This window comes from Juglans microcarpa x Juglans regia, chromosome 4D (assembly GCF_004785595.1).
Source record: "Juglans microcarpa x Juglans regia isolate MS1-56 chromosome 4D, Jm3101_v1.0, whole genome shotgun sequence".
Taxonomy (NCBI): domain Eukaryota; kingdom Viridiplantae; phylum Streptophyta; class Magnoliopsida; order Fagales; family Juglandaceae; genus Juglans; species Juglans microcarpa x Juglans regia.
In genome coordinates, this window is record NC_054600.1 from 16,299,931 (window position 1) to 16,321,208 (window position 21,278).

Sequence of the window (21,278 nt, forward strand, 5' to 3'; positions counted from 1 at the left end):
TTATTCACTTTTTTCAAAATGATTACTCGACGCTTGCACATTACAACTACAATTATCATTTCTTATTCATTTTACCAATACCAAGTTATTGAATCAATTTTTTAGGCCTATAATTTCAATTAGGGTACAAAATTAGAAAAAAAGAAATTATAATTTTCTCTACCATTATTAGAAATTAAGCAACACTATTCACTATCATTTGAATTATCATTCTCACGTGATATTAACGCTCCGTTTGAATAGTCAAAGTGTTTCATCTAATTTCATCTTATTATTACAATTTTTTTGAATTATCACACCAAAAATAATAAACAATTCAACTTTTTGAAATCCTAAAACAATAATAATATTAGAAAATAATATTTCAACTGTTAATGTCCTATTCTGTACGTCTTTGGGCCAGGTTCTAGCAACTCAAGTCTTCAGAATTGAGCCTGCAAAAATAGAAAAGAAAGAAGCTAGGAGATGGTGGCCTTGGGGCCAGGAAGTCTCCAATGCCAAAGTTAATAGAGTATTTTGGAAGTTTGTAAATAATGAAAGAGTCTAGAGATCAAATAGCGTTTATCATACCTAGAAGTTGTTATTTATACCTGAAGTCTAGGGAGATAGATCATGTCTGCCCCCATGGAGTCCACATCCTTTTACTATTCCTTTTGTCAGAGTCCTTTAATGCGGTGTGCCTTTGAGACGGCATCATTAATGTGGCGTGTAGTTCGGGTAGTGATGCCATTAATGTGGCATAGTTCCCCGATTTGCCTTACCTCGCTGGTGTCCTTAGTGGTCCATCAATTTCTTCTTGTTAGAGGTTTGAAGGTCTCCCTTACTTCCACCCATTTACATGGATAGATACTCAAGGGCTGGACATTATTCGAGGGGCCTCCTAGACGATGAGTCTCATCCCCTGCAGTACATTTCCTCATGGAGGTTGCGTCCAGGGGGTCTAACTATGGGTCGAGCCAAAGAGTCTTCTTGTTCTAGGATGGACCTTCATTTTTTATTTCCTTAGTTACCCTTCTCAGGCCCACTAAGATAGAAGGGGGGAACCTCTTACACTAATAATATTTTATTCAACTTTCAATTTTCATCTCAACTCACTATCCAAACGACATCTAAATGAGTAAACGCTATTTTTTATGTTTTATTTATGCGCTATTTATTTAATATCATGTGAAATGATATTGAGAGTGTCGATGAGTGTTTCATACACCTAGGCCGAGTTCCAGCAACTCGAGCCGAGATCCTACTGCATGCAACCATAGAGACAAAGGTGGGTTTAGTGGTGGTTCAGGGAGCCTCCAATGCCAAAGTCAGTCTTCTTTCTTGGAGAATTACCGTAGAATCAGAGTGTTTAGAGCGACTATTCATACCTAGAGTCTGGCTTTTATGCGAGTTAGTGGATATTATGTACTATATGCCAGGGGTCAGCGTCATGCTCAGAGTTGCCAGGCCACGGTCTTTAATGCGACATGGCTTCTGAGGTGGCGCCATTAATGCGGCGTGGCTCCCCAGGTGGCATCTCGACGGCAGACGATCGGTGTAATCATTTCCCGTCCCCATTGTCAAGGAATGGAGAGTTGTCCGTGATCTCCATTCACTTGCCAGCTTAGATCTTTAAATGCTAGGTGTCATAGGAAGGTGTCAGGGCCGGTGTGTCCCATTTGCCTCCCCTGGCCAACTTGTTTCCTGCACAAGGGTATCCCCTCTCCTCTGGTATAGTCCATGGGCCGTGTTTCATTGGTGATTCTTGGGGCCATAGGAGGGGAGCAATTCGGGCCGAGATGGGCTTTAATGTCCTGCCCAGGCTCAACCTAGGGGCAAGGATGAGAATATCCCCTCCAATTACCTCTAGTTACGGTAGGAATTCTTCTATTTTTTAGGACAGTTCAGTGGCACGTCGCTAATAGACTGACGTGCACTTTAGTGCACCCATTAGGCTTCCCTCATTTGGGTTATGGATGTTTATTTGCCTCCCGCGTCGCTTTGTGCAACGCCTATAGTGGGATCTGCACTCAGTCACTCTCCTTCCCGTAGCACGTGTCAGTCCATACGACGTGATCACCTATTTAAGCCCAGTCCCCTTCTATTCTCAGTCTATTTGCCTCACTTTCTTTTGAAGCCTTTGAATCCCTGCCTTCTTGCTCCCTTCTCATTTCTTCCCCCATCCAACCAACTCCTCTATTTCCTTTGATGGCTCCCAAGAATGCTTCCCGTGGTACTCACCGAGGCTCACGCTTCGCTTGTCAGACTCCTAGGAGTTTGGACCCCTCCCTTGCCCAAGGTCCATACCAAGTCCTAACACTTTAAGGGATGTAGCTTGAGGTCAGAGGTGTCCTCAGCGACCTTGAGGTCACTGAGGACCTCCTACGGAGTCACAGACTCTGTCATATTCTAGGGCCCTGAGGCCCGTCAAGGGGCCGTAGATTCTGAGGGTTATGCCATGAAAGTGGCGCTGTACCCTGCTATGTTCTCCAATGGACTGCGGCTTCCTTTCTGTCGGCCAGTCCACGACGTGTTGGACTACCTCCGTCTGGCTCCTTCACAAATCCCCCTAACGTGTGAAGGATTCATGTATGCTGCTATATCGTTCTGCATCAGGCACTAGAGGAGACAGAGACAAACTATTGAGACCTTACTCCCCAGGATTTCCTCCTCACCTAGAGTCTGCTAAGGTAAGAGGGGAACTACCCAGGAATTCCTCCTCACCCATATTCTGCCTAGGGCAGATGGTTGCCCGCCTTGAGTCACAGTTTTCCCGCGTCAAAGATTGGACCTGGCGATTATTCTTCGTGTCTGGCAGGGGATGAGAGTTCCTCATAAGGCAAATCAGTTGGCAGGAGTTCGCTGTGCATGCTGTGTCTAGAGGGTCGTGCTGGAAGAAAAGAAGGTCCAGCTAGTCCTAACTAAGGAGGAAGAGGCTCGGTTAAAGACCATTCAAGCTTTTGTGAGGTCGCACTCGTAGGACTTTTATAATAACGCCCTGCTGATGAAGGCCAGCATAGGCTGATACCTGGCCCCATTTTGATGACCGTCGCATTCCTCTACTATCCCCAACCCTTCAGGACCATAAGAGGCCTCACATCCTATTGTTAGAGGGAAAGAGGAAGAAGCCCAAGGCCGAGGAGTCTAGAGAGAGCAGTTCAGATTCAACTTCACCACCCCCCGTTGGGCAGTCCTCCCAGATTGGGCAGCATACCTCAGGCCAATCGAAAGGCCCTTCTATCGCTCCCGTTGTCGTTTCTTGGCCGGAACCATCTCTTGTCGTCGTGGGGGCCGCTTTATCCATCCTGCCGACTTATGCTTCTCGGACTGAGTGCCTTTCCACCCCGCTAAGCAACATGGGCGCCGTGGGTATGTCCCAAGGGGTCCGGGTCCTGTCCGGCATGGCTAAAGTTCTCCAGGCTATTGTTCCCCCCTCTTGTCTCCCAGGTTGTGTCATCTCTTATCCCATCGGGCAACTCTAGGAAGACCGAGATCTTCACTCGGGGAGAGGAGGAGCTTGAGTTGCAGTTCTACTGGGCCCTTTTGGAGCCTGCCCTTAGGGACCACCAGGTCGTCATTCCGCTGCTAGAGACCGACATAGAGCTGATTCCCTCCCCAGAGGTCGGCAAGTTTGTTAAAGGAGGCATGGGGTCCCCTGCTGCTGGGGAATAGGCACATGCGAGCAAAGGTGATAACGTTTGCCATACCTTCATCTTCGATCTCGACAAGAACAAGGTCTCGATCCCTAAGTCTCCCTTCGATTATTCCTTCGAGCACGAAGTCACCTCGATAGAAGCACCCTTGGAGGTGGCCCCCTTGACTGAGATTGGGGCTTCAGATGTCCTTCCGGTGGAAAAGGAGCAGGCTCAGTGCTAGAGTCAACGACTGAGGAAGTGCCTCTTGACTGAGGTTTGCAAGGTACCTGTGGTTGTGTCCGAGACGAAGGCCTTGGTGGTGGCACTGGAGGTCAAGGAAGTCTCTGTGGTTCCACTTGAGACGGAGGTAGTGGTGGCGGTAGTGGTGGCAACACTGGAGGTCAGGGAGGTTCCTATGGTTCCACCCGAGTTTGAGGTAGTGGTGGTGGCACTGGAGGACAGGAAGGTGCCTACGATCCCGCCCGAGACTGAGGTCGTGGTGAAGGCATTGGAGGTCAGTGAGGTGCCTGCGACTTCTCACGAGATGGAGGTTGAGGGCCAAGTTGGAGAGTCGGGGTCTGGAGACATGGGATCCTCAGGCAAAGAGGACTTGGAGAGCCCATCTGAGCAGGTGCCGATCGATAGCGCCGTGGACGAGCCGGAGTTTCCTGAGGAGTTGGCTATTAAAAGGGACACATAATACATCACGGTCCTCCCAAAGGCTGCGCCCAGACTGAATCTTGGAGATGGCGCCAAGGGGAGGTTGTTGAACGCCCAAGGATGACGTTGTGGGCTGCGCGAGGGCCTCACTGGTCCCTTGTCTGAGAGGTCGGGTGACTCCCCCACTTGGGAAGCCTTCTCGCCTTCCTAGCAGTTGGGGCGTGCGGCGAGGCTCTATGGGTCGAGTTGGGGTTCGAGAGTGCTCGGGCTAAGTCCATCCAGAAGATGGCCGATAAACTCAAAGCCTTCTTCTCTAGGGTAGGTTTTAGCACCCCTTTTCTCCTTCCTTCTCTTTTTTTTTGACTAAGCTTGTTTCTATGATAGGGTGTGGACTAGCTAGCGACTCTCATCGTGGACGACCGAGGAGCTCTGGAGGAGGAAGCCTGAGCACTCTGCTTCTTAGCTAACTTGGTTAGGCAGTAGCCAAGCGAGTAACTAAGGAGAAGGAGGAGCTAGAGGAGAGACCCTAGTGAAGCTAAACTTCAACCGTCGTCGAAGGCAAAAGAGGATAGTCCGGCTCCATCAATAAAGGGCCAACCTCACGCCAGACTTTGCCAAGTCACGGGAGGAGGCCAACCAGTATCGCCTAGAGGCCAAGCTCTGCGAGGAGGCGCGAGACAACTTGCAAGGCTTGTTGGATCACTGAATGACCAGTATTGCCTAGAGGCCAAGCTCTATGAGGAGGCGCAAGACAACTTGCAAGGCTTGTTGGATCGTTGGACGGGGGAGGTTAACAAGCTGAATGAGTCTGTCTGGGAGCTTCAAGAGCAACACTCAAAGGCTGATGAAGCGGCATGACTCTAGCTCTCAGTCATATGACTGGCTCCACAAGAATTTCATGTCCCTCTCCGAGTCCTTGAAGAACAAGTCATCTCTTCTTGAGTCCCGGGTCAAATAGGTGAGGTACCTAGATGTTGAGGAGGCACTCGCCCGGGCCACACACATATAGAGAAGCAGCAGAGGGAGGAATAGATCAAATTTGATTGTGCTATTCTTTAAGCGTAATCAAATTTTGAATAAGCCCAATTGCAAATTATCTCTCGCCAACCAAGAATGCAATATTTGAGATCTAAAATATTATAAAATCATGCTCAAATATATCTCAGTGTGAATAGATATTAAATTCAATAATATAAATCATATCTCATTATTTCTATTCACATTTTAGTATTTTAATCCAATAATAGGGTATTTAGAGTACATTTTCGCACACTCATCACACCCCCAACTTACTTATTGCTAGTCCCTAGCAATTTTCATGCCAAAACAACGAAAGAGACCAAAGAAAATCACACACAAAGAACACCAAGTCACACTTTCCAGATTCACATATCGAAGCAATCTTAGGAATTCAATAACCCTATCACAAGCAATCCACCTATAGCAATCCACAGAGTGTGTGTGTGTTCCAAACTATATCCATCTAACCAAAAGGCCTGACACATGCAAAATTAAGAATATCTCAAGAGAAATGTTCAACTCCATAACTCACGGGTATAAAAGTATTTTGTGTGAGGATTCTCTCTATGGAGTTGACAATGGGTGTACACACACTCTAATGGAAAATTAGGCAATTATGTACAAGCAATAAACAAACATTGATCTTATAATAGGAACACTAACAAATGAGACTTCCACCACTCTTTCCAAAAGCTTACTTTGGATCATAATGGTCAACACAAAAGGTTGTAACGTGGTTTAGGTTCGGGGCTATATAAAAAAAAGGATGAAAATGATTAAAAAAATCTAAGTACATACAAAGAGAATCTTATTAAATATCTCAGTAGACCACACTTCTCACTTGATGTACTCTCCAACTTTTCAGAACATCGACTAATAATGTTTTTCCTTTTTCTTCCTCTTCTCTTTTTTTTTTTCAACAATTTGATTAACAAACGCACGCCCTTTGGTATTCTTGTGATTTCTACCCAACCTTGAACTTTTTTTAGAATCTAACAACACAAAAGAAAGAAAATGCAAATTCCACACCTAGTATACACTTAGAAGTAAAAATAGTCGAAAAATCAGTGTATAGGCTATACTCCAATGTGAAGAGGCATGGATGTTGTGGGCATATGGAAAGAAAAAACTACATGTGTTTATTGGCTCAAAGTTGGCTACTATGGGTCTATGATGGAAAGGGTTAGCTTGAAAGGCTCAAACGTTGATCCTAAGTTGACTTTCATCAGTTGCATTTTTGGCTCCCTTATATTTATTTTTTTTATATTCTTTGTGTAAAGAAATACTGTAAATGCATTCTCTCTCTATACATTTATACTCCCAATGTGCAATAAATATATAAAACCAATGACGTTCTTTCTTTGCGAGTGATCCTCCTCTATCTTCTTCTCCTTATTGTTTGTACGTAGACTAATGTTCTTTATTCCTCCTCCAAGTTGTCTTCTCTTTTGTTCTTCATTAATGTGTGTGAAAGGTCGGGCACTAGCAGGGTGTTGGCGTGGTGAGGAGTTAATGTTTTTTTCTTCATTCCTGTCCTTGTCATGACTTTGCCATGAGGGAGGTCAAGCAGTCGAAAGGCTGGACTTGCTATGACTTCGCCGTGAGAGAGGTTGGATAGTCGAAAGACTGAACCCACCTGTCGACTCTCAAAGGGAAGGTAGTGTGGACGGTCAGCTGAAAGACTTGACCAATCATGACTTTGTCATGAGGGATGTCAGGCAGCCAAAAGGCTGGACCCGCCTGTTAACTCTTGGGGAGACGTGACCTGTCTTTTGTTTGGAAAAGGGTGTGTTACCTTGCTAAGAAAAACCAAACTGGTTATTGTAGATAATCTAAACCACAAATGTGAGATTGGCAAACCTAAGTTGTCTTGTTAGAGCGTGGCAAAGGTCAGGCAACCAAAATACTGGACCAACCTTGACTTCACCGTGGGGGAGGCCCGGTAGTCGAAAGACTAAACCCACTTGTTGACACTCAACGAGAAAGTGGTGTGGTTGGGCAACAGAAAGACTAGACCTGCCGTGACTTCTCCGTAAGGAAGTTCAAGCAGTCGAAATGATGGACCTACCTGTTGACACTCAACGGGAAGGTGGTGTGGTCGGGTAGCAAAAAGGCTAGTCCCACCTGTCGACTCTCAACGGGAAGGTAGTCTGGACGGTCAGCCGGAAGACTTGACCCGTCATGACTTTGTCGTGAGGGAGGTCTAGCAGCCAAAAGGCTGGACTCAACTATTAATTCTCGGGGAGACATGACCTGTCTTTTATTTGGAAAGGGTGCGTGATCGTGCTAAGAAAAATCAAACCGGTTAAAGTAGATAATCTAAATCACAAATGTGAGATTGACAAACTTGAGTTGTCTTGTTAGAGCGTGGTGAAGGTCGGGGAAGCCAAAATATTGGACCAGCCTTGAATTCGTCGTGAGGGAGGTCGAGCAATCGAAAGGCTGGACCCGCATGTTGACACTCAGCGGGAAGGTGGCACAGTCGAGCAGCCAAAAGATTGGACTCGCCATGACTTCGCCGTAAGGGAGGTCAAGTAGTCGAAAGGCTAGACCAGCCAGTTGACACTTAGCAAGAAGGTGGTGTGGTCGGGCAATCAAATTACTGGACCCACACTTCGCTGTGAGGTAGGTCGAGCAGTCGAAACGCTAGACATGCCTGTTGACACTCAGCAAGAAGGTGGTGTGGTCAGGTAGCCGAAAGATTAGACCCGCGCTTCGTCGTATGGTAGGTCGGGCAGTTGAAAGGCTAGAACCACCTGTTGACACTCAACGAGAAGTTAGTTAAATTCGGGCAGTTAAAAGACTGGACCCACACTTCACCGAGGTCAGGCAGTCGAAAGGATGGACTTACTTGTTGACACTCAACGAGAAGGTAGTGCAGTCGAACAGTCAAAAACTGGACCTGTGCTTTTTCGTGAGGGAGGTCGAGCAGTCGAAAGGCTAGACCCACATGTTGACACTCAGCGAGAAGGTGGTTGGGTCGGGTAGCCAAAAGACTGGACCAGTGCTTCGCCGTGAGGGACGCCGAGGAGTTGAAAGGCTAGACCCACATGTTAACACTCAACGGGAAGCTAGTGCGGTTGGGCAACCAAAAGGTTGGACTCGCCGTGACTTCGTTGTGAGTCCTGCGAGGCAAAACACACAATTTTGAAGAAAAGATAGCTTTATTCATAATTTGTACACAAAATTATACATTTAACAAACGAATCTCCATATGTGTTCTGCATTCCATGTGTGCGGTAGCTCTTTCCCTTGGGAGTCTTGGAGTCGATTGGAAAACACATAGTTGATGACATGTTTCGTACACCTAGGCCGAGTTCAAGCAACCTGGGTCAAGAACCTGCAGCCTGCAACCACTGAGACAAAGGTGGGCTCAGTGGTTGTTCGGGGAGCCTCTAACGCCAAAGTCAGCCTTCCTTCTTGGAGAATTACCGTAGAATCAATGTTTAGAGCGATTATTCACACCTAGAGTCTAGCTTTTATATGAGGTGTCAAGGGGACATTTTGTACCCTGTGTCGAGGTCAGCGTCATGCTTACAGTTTCCAGGCCACAGTCTTTAATGTGACGTGGCTTCTGAGGTGGTGCCATTAATGTGACATGGCTCCCCGAGTGGCGTCTCGACCGCAAAGGATCAGTGTAGTCACTTCCCGTCCCCATCGTCAAGGAATGGAGGGTTATATGTGATCTCCGTTCACTTGTCAGTTTAGATCTTTAAATGCTAGGTGTCGTAGGAAGGTGTCAAGGTCGGCGTGTCCCATTTGTCCCCCCTCGCCCTGACTTGTTTCCCGCAGAAGGGTACCCCCTCTCCTCTGGTACAGTTTGTGGGCCGAGTTTCGTTGGTGATTCTGAGACCTATAGGAGGGGAGAAACTCGGGTTATATGGCTTCAGTTTTCTACTCAGGCCCAACCTAGGGGCAGGGATGGGAATATCCCCTCCAGAGAGGAGTATAAAAAATAAAAAAAAGTAATAAAAAAATGATAAATAAGTTTTTTTAGATACAGACACATATTTTGTCATTTTTATGGAGGGTAGAACACTCACATTCCATTCCTATTAGCTTTCTAATTAAAATCTTGTCAAAAATCATTAAAAAGAGTTCAACATCAACTCTCCTTAATACTAGAAAAAGATTACCCATTTGACAAGTAATTGTAGAAATCTCAATGCTTCACTTTCCTCATGGTAAAAAAAAATCTTTACTTTTCTCGGAATGATTTTCTTAGTAAATTACCTAGAAATATACTAAAACTAGAAAGTGATTAAATTCAAAGCTTTGAAGCAAATATAATTCACTTTTCAATCCTAACTTTCTCTTAAAAGCCAATCACCAATTTTCTTGAAAGTCATGCTAATATGCTCCATTGGTAAGCATTCAAGTGGGTTTGATTGTGTTTCGTTTCTAATTCAAATGAGCTCAAAATTAGTATATGCAAGAAAGAATAAAATAATATTAAAGAAAAAAAAAAGAAATACTATGTAAATGGACTAACAAAAATATATGGAGTGAGATGTATATATTAGGGGTGCTACTTGCACCCCCGAAAGAGGGGTGCCTGTGCCCGTGCCTCGCCTCCTGCCCCCGCATGGGCGAGGGAGACATTTTGGCCCTTAGACCCCACCACCTCCCCCATCCAGATGTTGGGGCATGGATTGGCCCCCACGGTTGTCTTCCCCACCTCGTCCACCACCAATCCATGGTGAAAAATAACCGAAAGAAGTAAAAATAATTGAAAAAAATCCAAAACAACCAAAAAACAATACCAAATCAACTAATTCGTCCCTAAAATCTACAAATCTATCATCAACCAACAAATCCAAGAAATTACAAAGTACATATAGTTAAACAAAGTGGCACGACAAACAGGAAAACCGAAAAGAAAAATTGAAAACAGGAAAATGAGAAGTAGGAGAAGAAGAGGATGAGGAGGAGATAACATCTGAGGGAGAGAAATGAGAACTAAGAAGCTAAGAATGGTAGAAGGAGGGAGAGAGAGAGAGAGAGAGAGAGAGAGAAGAAGAGAATGAGTTAGGGTTCTCGATTTATATACTACTTGGTAAGTATAAACGACGTTTTGAGGAAAACTAGATTTGGAGCTAACATGGGAATTGAATCTAAGCATCCTATTCATTCTCAATCACGCTAAAACCATAACGTCAATACTTATCATGTTTTCTCTCAAGTCTCTGTTGCATTTCATAACACATATCCTAATCAACTGTATACAGCTCATGCCCTACACTCTAAACTAGGGCTGAGCACCGATTCGATCGGAGTCGATATGCCCTAATACTGACTCTGGCTCCAACCATTATAGACTTCACACCGACAAGTTGAAGTCAAAATCAGAGCGGAGTCGGATCCATAACCTCCCCGGCACCCAATCACAGATCTGAGAATACAAATTCACAACCACCCAATCACATATCACAAACAACCAATCACAGATCACAACCAGCAACCATGAACCACCCAATCACCGAAATCATCCAAAAAATAAACCAAAATGCATATGTAAAATCGGGTTAAACCAAAAAATTAAAGCAAAAAAAATTGACACAGATTAAGACTCGAGAGGCATGGATTGAGAGGCAGAGGGTGTTGGTTGCTCCGGCTTTATATTTGCGTGCTTCGTCGTTCGATCGATTGTGCTCGATGGTGTTGGTTGTTTCGATGGTTCTGATGTCTTGATATCCTAAGCGAAATCGCAGATCTTTGAGAGAGAGAGAGCGAGTAAGTAAGAGTGAGTGAGTTGGACGGCAATGTGGAGTCTATCAACGATCGCACGATGGGAAAAGACAAAGAGAGGCGATGGCTGAGTTAGGACCTAGGTTTTAAGAGAATCTGAGATGAAAATGAGAGTGAGGTCGTGCGTGCAGATGGGTAGAAAAGTAGTCGGTGTAGTCAAAATGGTGCCTTTTTTCCTATAAAATCAACATTGTTTTGCTTGGGGAAAAAAGTAGTCAAAATGGCACATTTTTTTAGGAAAAATATCGCCGTTTTGACTGAATTTGGGTTGGGCTGCTCCGATTTTGGGCTTCTAAAACCAATTTTTTCCCCTGTTTTGGGCTTTTTTTTTTTTCTCTAAACCCTAAACTAAACCCTATTTTTTTAAACCCTAAATTTAATTTTAATTTTAATATTTGTTTTAGCCCTAAGTTTTTTATTTATAGTTTTTATAATTGTTAGAATTGATTATTAACAAATATTAATTCACTAGTGTCTAATCATATGTTATCATACTATAGTTTGTTAATATTGATAATTCTATTTATAGTTCTCATAATTTTTTATCACTCAATTTAATTGTTAGTATTGATTATTAATAATTACTATTTAAATTGACTTGTACCATAGTGTTTAAATACAATTTATTATACTAGTATTATTATATATTAGTATTACATTTTATTAACTCATTATACTTGTACTATACTAGTGTCTAACTTATTCTTATTATAGACTTCTACTATCGTGTTTAATTACATGTTATTAACTTATTATAATATAGTATTGCATGTTATTATATTCGTGTTATTATACATTAGTATTACATGGTAGTAATATTATGATATTCATTGTTTATATATACTAAACTATTATTATTCAATTTAGTCTATTTATACTATAGTATAAGTATATTATTTTATAAAATTAACTCATACTACTAATTACTAGTATATTTTTGAATTTAACTAACCATATAAATTCTATTTATATAAAATATTTTTTTCACATGTACAATATTAGAGTCGAAGTCGGATCGGAGCGGAGTTGGAGTAGAGTCGAAATCGAAGTCTGATTTTTGGATTTTTGCTCAGCCCTACTCTAAACAGGCCTTACTGTTTGGTGATCGGAACTCACTTTACAACTAGGGTAGCACCAACATTGACAAGAAATAGACACAATAGGGTAAATGGTGAGGATAGGAAAATAGAAGATAGGAAATGAACAGTCAAAACCTAAGAACCCTTCTCTTCTCCTGCTTTCTTACTCTTCCATTGTAATTCTTAAATATTTTCATGTATTTTTGTTCATCTGAAATGAAGAACAACTATTTCAATTGATAATTTGTTAGAATTTTGAGTATTTTATCTGGTTTCAATATTTCTTATTTACTTGTTTTACCTACTTACAATGCATTTCAGTCATCTGGTCCCTTTGGACTCCAATTATCTGGTCACTTTACTTTCTTCTTGCTTTACTTTCTTCGTGCTTCCGCCTATTATTAATGTGGAAGACTGCTCTGTTAACGAGTTTGATTGCCCTGATTTAAACAAACGGAGTATTCCTAAGATTGATGTCAAGGCTATTTACAAAACTGGATACAATTTGCTTTTAAGACTAAGTTTAATGTTAAGACTGTTGAACATACTTATGTTATTTCCAAAATTCATGAAAGATGCTGATTGTTTAATCGATTTTCGATTTCATGATTTTCCTATTAAAGGTTATAAATCCCTACATATTGGTTCCATGCTTCTATGTTTGAAAGATGATAGATTCAAAAAATTTGAAACTAGTATACTTGATATGATTCAATCATCTTTGTTTAATGGCCCTGTTCATTTTTATTGCTTTCCTAATCTAGCCCTTACTTTGGATGATCTAATATTCTTAATACTTTAACTTTGAATATTTTGACATCTGGTTATGATATGGATGAAGCTAGTAAACCCATTGCTATTATTTATCATATTTATTATAGAGTGTTAAAAACTAATTTAAATCCTAATGTTGTTTTGATAATAAGGTTAATAAACCTCTGATAATCAATGAAAGAAGAAATTATTTCGATGTATCTACTGCTTCAAAAAATCTAGTAAGGAGAGATCAAGATCTCAATAATTTTCTAGAGAGTACTATTAAGCCTGATTTAGAGCTAAACGGAGTTTCTGGTAATGCCTCCCAAGTTGGTATTACTTATTATAATACTAAAAATACAGATTTATCTGATAAATATAAAGTTATTAAAGAAGAAGAAGAGACATCTTCCATGTCTCCTACTGCTTCTAACATTGATGCTCCTATTATTAACAACCAGTTACCTATGATAAATAGAGTTTTTAAAATTGATTTAATTTCTTTTATAATGAGTATAGTTCTTATAAAAACAAGAAAAAAAGAAAATTTTGTCATGCTACTTTTGATTATAAAGAATACTTACGTGTTAAAAGAAAATAAAAAGAAAAAATGCATGATCTGTAAAAGCATATACTATTTTTTGATTTTATTGAAAACTATTATGTTTCAAAGAATGTTTTTTAGAATATTTTAAATATGGTAAAAAAAAATCAAATTTTGATACTGAAAACAAATCTATTATTTGCTCAAGACATCTGCCTCTTGAGACAGTTATTATTAACTATTAAGGAGCTGAGGTTAGGCTCGTTTAGATAGTGAGATGAGATGAGATGGTTTTAGATGAGTTGAATAAAATATTGTTAGAATATTATTTTTTAAAATTATTATTGTTTTGAGATTTGAAAATTTTGAATTGTTTATTATATTTTGTGTAGGAATTTAAAAAAATTGTAATGAAGAGATGAGATGAAACAATTTCTGTATACAAACAGGGCCGTTTCTCCTTTTAAAATTCATGTTGTTGATTCTAATGTTCTCACTTCCACTTAAACAAAGAAGATTATTGAACAAAATAATTTTGTCAATAATTCTTTACATGTTATTGGTCAACAATTGGACTGTATTGAAGAAAAATCTGAAAAACCTATTTCTTCTATTAATATTGAAAATCTTTTGGTCAACTTACTTGAAACAAGGTAAGGTTTAAATCTCAAGACTAACAAAGCGAAAACCATTGAAAAAATTGACCAAATGTTTTATGATTTACAAAAAAGTGAAAACTAGAAAATACCAAAGCTTCTACTAGTAGTACTACTTGTGTTATCACTAAAAGAGAGAAGATAATCTCTGACGAAGACCCAAAAACAAAATCTTCTCATTTTTCTACTAATCATGATACTTTTATCGAAGAAAATTTTGAAAAAAATGATCTATTAAAACTTGAGATAAAAAGGTTTTCCCGGAAACCTAATCCTATGAGTTTCACAAAAAGTTGGTATTCTAAACCTACTCCTTTTGATATACAATTTGAAGAAAAAAAAATTCACACAGGTTTTTGTTTCTTCTGATAAGCTTTAAGAGTGGAACATTATGGATTAATAGAACAAGAAATCCTCAATACAATGAATAAGATGTGTAATGCCTCGTACTCAGAGGGTCGAAGAGTTACTTCCTTTCACTTAACAATCACATCTCACAATATCGATATAAGCTTCAAAATTCTATATAAAACATAAAACTCATTGTTTCGAATCAACTACTACAATATAATTAATCTAAGATACCACAAAGTCTCAAAATAAAAGTCAATCCAAAATACCAAGTCAACAAAACAAAACGAATCTACTGAATAAAATTCTCCAATAATCAAAGTACCCTCTTCGTACTTAATCCACTGTGTTCACATAACCTTACACATGCTTCCTATTCTTGATCCATCCCTAGTTGAAATATTCAAAACATCTAAAAATATTGTGGAGATAAAGGGTAAATTATCAATAACTCAGTAAGCAGAGAACATATACTAGTATGTAAACATGAGCTGATATAAAAATGCAAAATCGAAAGATCTTATAAAAAATATTAGAGTGACAGATGAGGAATATTCTTATTCAAAAGTTCTTTGGCATAGCATAACTGAAACATCATACCAGACTTTCCATGTTTTACCCTCGTGGTAGGGTTGTGCAAACCTCAGCGGCCAACCAAGTAGAAACAGAATGTGAAATCTTTTCCTTATTATGTTAGGAGCCTCGAGTATGCAAACAAGAAAAACCACACAAAAAACTATTTTGTTTTCAAAGTTGGTGAACAAGAAACAAAGAAGTTGGTACTAACCCAAACAGAGATTACAATTTTACATACGTGATAAGGTCATAACAGAATAGAAACAAAATGTCATGCCAGAGATTTTCAGAGGTCACATCATACCATAACAAAGTACTGAAGATATTCAAATAATAACATATTCATGTCATCTTCATATAATTGTGCACAAATTTTCATATTCATTCTTTTTATACAACTAGGGACAGAATGTCAAAAATAGCTCATGTCTACACCAATCATAATAGAAAATAGTTTTTTCTTTTTATACAGATTTCATGAGTAATGCAGATAAAATGACCGAAGTTGCTTTCAAGTTTATTTTCATAACAAAATATGCATGTGTTTTATACTTTTTATGCAAAGTCTAGCATAAAAACCCCGCTTACTTGGACTTTTTAACTTTTCTGAATGTTCCCACAATAATGCCAAATGAATATTAATTGTCACCTATAAAATAGATACATAACTTACTTAAATCTCTAATTAAACACGTATTTTGATATTTAAGCCTGAAATACTAAAATAACTTATTTTTCCTAACAACCTAAAATTATTGTAATCCTAAAATATCATCATTTCTCAAATTAATAGATATCGACTTAATTTCTCTGACTAATACATTAAACTCTAGATTATTTTCATAAAGTAAAGTGTATGGCTACACATTTACTCAATTAAAACTAAACTCATGTAAAATATATCTCCAGCTTAATATTCACTTAACATAATCCCAACTCAAACAAAAGTCTATTTAAAATTAAGCCCAATAGACAAACAAGGCCCATGTGAGTTCAAGCCCACTTAAAAATATAATTTCTGGAGAAATGCTGCTCTTACAGATAGGGGATCCTGAAATGTTTTTTTTTTTTAACTTAATGATTAAGTAAGTGTTTTTTAATGATGTTTTCAATTTTTTTTAAAAAAATATATTTAAAAGTGTTAAAAAATGCACGAAAAAATAAAAAGAAAAAGCACCATCGGTATCCCTCATGTGTGGCTGTAGAGCCACTCTAGTTTCTGTAACAAAATATAACTAGGCCCAATCCGATTTTAAAACACAAATTCAATTTAAAGGTCAAGCCCAACCCAACTTAATGGAAGTCCAACTGAATGTAAACCCAATTCAAAATATGAGCCTATCAAAAAAATCATGCCCAGTAAAGAAAACAAGTCCAGAAACTCTGCCATGGATTACAATTAAGGGTATAAACGTAATTACAAGCATTTTGTAATAACTTTAAAGGCATGTATGTGCTTTATGGAAAGGCAAAAACCAACTTTTAAATATGCAAAGGATAAACGTTCATCGAAGAGAAACAAGGGTTGTGTGATGGAGACTTACCAAGGAATGGGCAGAGGGTGGAAGAACCAACCGGAGTGGCGCACGATGATGGGAGGTGTCTAGTCGAAACTTTTTGTGCAGCCCGAGTGGTCTTTCGACTTCCTCAGTGGCAGTCGACGTCGGAGATTGTGGGAGAAATAATGTCCTGCCGTAGATCGAGATAGTGGCATGTAGAGGAAGAGGGAGAAAACCGTTACTCACTGTGGAGAGAGAGAGAGAGAGAATAATGTGAGAGAAACTGAGAGACGGCTCACGTCAGGAGAGAGATTGCCAAGAGGTAGGAGCAGCTGCGGCTCATGCGGAACTGGAGTGGTTCATCGGTGGAGGAGCCTGTGCCACGTGGTCTCCAACATGGTTGCGGTGTCACCAGCGGCTAACAGCCAAGTAGGGTGTTAACGACGGTGGAAATTCTGAGAGAAAACCAAATGGGTTTCAATGCTTGTAAGTTAGGGAATTCGTTAGTGTGGTTGTTTTCATCGAGAAAACAATGGCTAAAAACTGAGAGCTTGGAGAGGAGTTTCTTGCTCTGTTTTGATGTAGGGAAAACAGAGGCTTTTTAGTTTGGTTTAGGGCAGGTGGTGGGGTGGTGCAAGTCAATGGCATACAGCGGGACTTTGGCTCATGATTAGGCTATTCCAACGAGGGTGGTGCTGCTATGTGGCGCTTCCCGTGACTACAGACACTAGTCTGTGCTATTTGCAACGTTGCCATCGCCTTTGGATATTTTTCCCTGGGGAACTCATCCCTACGATTCAAGAAAATTCCTGATTCAGATGTTTCCTATTGCTACTATGATTACATTGAAGTCTGATTCAAATACATGTTATTCAAGAATACTAAGATGTCTCATTCATGGTTTATTAACTTTGATAAAATTAAAAAAAAAAAAAAAAAAAAAAAAAAAAAAAAAAAGAAGTTCAATTCTCAATTCCCTATGTGGGTTTTGAAATGGTGGACACATTTCAGCCCAATTCTGGAAATTTTTCCTAATAAACTCAATGGTGCTATTAACTACTTCACCACTGTTTACAAGACTGATCAACATGGTCAAAAGTTCTCTGTTTCCCTTCACTTCTGCAAAAAATCCAAAGTTCCTTGGATCTTGAAGTGGAGTTATGCTAAGAAAAAAAAATCCTTGCTCGCAATTGATTCGTTAAGTGGTGGGATAGGTTTCCTCATACCCAAGATGTGATTTATAATGTTAACAGAGACTTTCCTCTAATTTCTCCAAATCTAGGAAGTATTGAGCATTTTCCTATACATTTTCATATCGCTAAAACACTGATTCAAGAGCCTATGTGCCCTATTGCTCAGGCAAAACAACAACCTGCTTCATCTGATAAATCAAGTAAATATGCTAAGTCCAAGAAGAAGTATGTTCCCCAATAACTCAAAAAAAAAAAAAAGATTTAATTATTTGTTGAAGAAGTCCCTTCAAGACGATGATAATAATTCTAATGATAAGTCTAAGGCATCCTCTAGAGCCTCTGTTGATAATACCTTATAATAATATATTTGGACTTGATAGGAAACCATCCCAAGGCTATCCATTGATTGATCCCCCATTCAATGATAATGTAATTATTGATGTTGGTTCAAACCAACAAAAAATTACCACATTATTACTAAAGACCCTTACTGAAGACCCTTGCTAAAGACCTCTTGATTACTGCTGCTAGTTCCTGAAAAGTCAGAGATTCCCATTGTTTTATCCCTGCTTTCAAGTTACTTTTCTCTAGTCAAATGAATAGTAAATAAAATCAAAATTACTGTTCATCCTGAGAATTATTGTACTAGTAAGCCCCTCTTTGTCTTTGTTGAGAGACAAGACCTTATTACAAGAATCCTTAGGAACTTCAGAACCTAAGAACCATTGTCTTCTCCTGCTTTCTTGCTCTTCCATTGTAATTCCTAAAAGATTTCATGTATTGTTGTTCATCTTAAATGAAGAACAACTATTTCATTTGATAATTTGTGAGTATTCTGAATATTTTATCTTGCTTACTTTCTTTCCGCCTCCATTACTATTTATTTACTTACTTACAACTTGCACTCCAATCATCTGGTCCCTTTGGACTCTAGTTATCCAGTCCCAATATTTCTTATTTACTTGGACTCCAGTTATTTGATCCCAATATTTCTTATTTTCTTATTATACTTAAAACTTGCATTCCAGTCATCTGCTCCCTTTGGACTCCAGTTATCTGTTCACTGTACTTTCTTCTTGCTTTACTTTCTTTGTACTTCTACCCCATTTTGGTATCAGCACCAACTCGATTTGGCTGGTGATAGACATATTATTTCTATTCATTTTGTTCATTTCCTATATTCTATTTTTCTATCTTCATCATTTACTCTATTGTGTCTATTTTTTGTCATTGTTGACGCCACCCTAGTTGTAAAGTGAATTCTAATCACCAAATAGTAAGACCTGTTTAAAGTGTATGGCATGAACGGTATACAATTGATTAGGATATGTGTTATGAAATGCAACAGACCTGAGAGAAAACATGATAAGTAAGTGTTGACCTTAGGGTTTTAGTGTGATTGAGAATAAATAGGATGTTTAGAATGAGGAAGACTACTCTATTGAAGAGTTAGTAAGAGATTTCCGCTGCTTTAACCCTGCTTTCAAATAAATTTTCTCTGGTTAAATGAATAGTAAAAAAAGCCACAATTATTGTTCATCACTGTTCATCCAGAGAATTATTATACTAGTAAACCCCTTTTGCCTATATAAGGAGGGCTTGACTTTGTTGAGAGGTAGGACTTTATTACGAGAGTCCTTAGGAACTTCAGAAAAAAAAAAAATATATATATATATATATATATATATATATATATATATATGAATTTTGACTAGGCCCTGGCCCTCTAAAGCCAAAAGCTTGCTTGCATCCGCCCCTTTCTACAGACGGAGCCCCTGCCCCGGCCAAGAGATGGGTTGTCAAAGACTTCCTTGGCTAAAACTTTGACAAGATTTTAGGGAATCTAACATAGATACTCTTAGAGAAGGCTTTCTGTATTTTTGGGGAAACTCGAGATTTTTAAATATTTTTAGGGGTTAAAAATGCTTTTTCTAATTTGTGTTTAGACCCAAAAGTTTTTTTTTTTTTCTTTATTTTGGGGTTGCCCTCTTGCCTACATGTAGCGTTACCTTTAGTCATCTTTGGTTGTAAATAATTAAAAAAAAATCAACTTCAATCTAAAAATCTTTCAACTCTAAAAAAGTAATTAATTTAAACTTTTCATATAATCATTAAATTTCTGGAAAAAAGTAAAACACACAAAAATTAAGAAAACATTTTCAAAAATTAAAACAAAAATTACTCTACAAATTATATTCAAACAATTTTCAACTTCTGACTCTCCTAGCACTATAGACGCTTTGATTTGCAGTTAGAATTCGATTAAAGGACATCCAATTCAGGTTTGGGAGGTGGTAGACTTTGCAGAGAGATACGAAGAGGAGTGGAGGTTGATCACCCTGGAAGTGATAATAGCTCTTAATTCATTACTTTGATTTTGCTTATAATAGATTTTATTTAATTTATTTGATAAACTTAATTTCAAATTCAATTGTTGTATGAGCAACTTCGAGAAAAGAGGCTCCATCGTAATCTACATCAACCCTAATTTGACTTTAATACACCACCATTGGTTTGCTAACTTTGTTAGTTAATTCTTTGTAGTTTGTATATATGTTAATAATGATTTTTTCCCCTAATTAACGTTCTTTTCTTTTTGAAACATCATATTATTCATATTCTCTCTCTTTTTTTTCTTGCTTTATTTTTCAAGTTTTATAATGTCACTTGGAGTTGGCAAATGTTCACTACATGTTGTTACCTTTATTTCTTTTCATTTTTTAAATGTATTTCTATTGTTGTAACATTGTTATTCATTCAAGCTATTTGACAATTTGTAATCGTTTAGATTAATGTGCAAAGTTTATACTACTTATAATAGGTTAGAATTATTAGTTAGCAACTTTATTAGGTTTATTTATATTTTGAGATAACATTTAGTTTTATATCTTATACATTTAATTTCAATTGAAGTGAAAATAGGTTTTGGGTCAAATTGGCTCAAAAAATGAATTATAGGCCTAAAAATGGCCCATAAAAAGGTTCTGGGCCCATTGACGCCCACGAGTGGACAGCCCGGGGACACCTACCTATAGGGGCGAGGCCGAGGGCCAAACTCACCCATGCGGGGGGGCGGGGGGTGGAGCTCCTCACTACACACCCGGGAGGTGCAAGTAGCACCCTTATAAGAGACTAAAATTCGAGATGGATCCAAAATAGTATGGGGTTTCAATTTTGAAACCCCAAAATAGTTTAGGATTACAAAAGTGAAATCCCAAAATAAATTAGGTTATGAACCCCTAACCTAATTTAGGATTTTAATCGGTAGCCCTAACATAAATTATGGTTTCAATGGAAACCCTAAACTAATTTAGGGGTGCAATATGAACCACTAAATTGGGTTAGGGGTTCAGATTAAACCCCTAGATTATTTAGGGTTTCGGATTGAAACCCTAAAATGTTTTCAAAATCAAAATTCCAACACCGAAATTCAAACACTCAAAAAGAAAACTCCACAGCATCCAAAACACAACCCCATCCTCCATCGTAAATAAAAAGAAATGAATTTCAAAATACTTACGGTTCAAAAGTTCAAGATACTTACAATTATAAGGTGAAATGAAGAGAAAAAAGATTTTGATG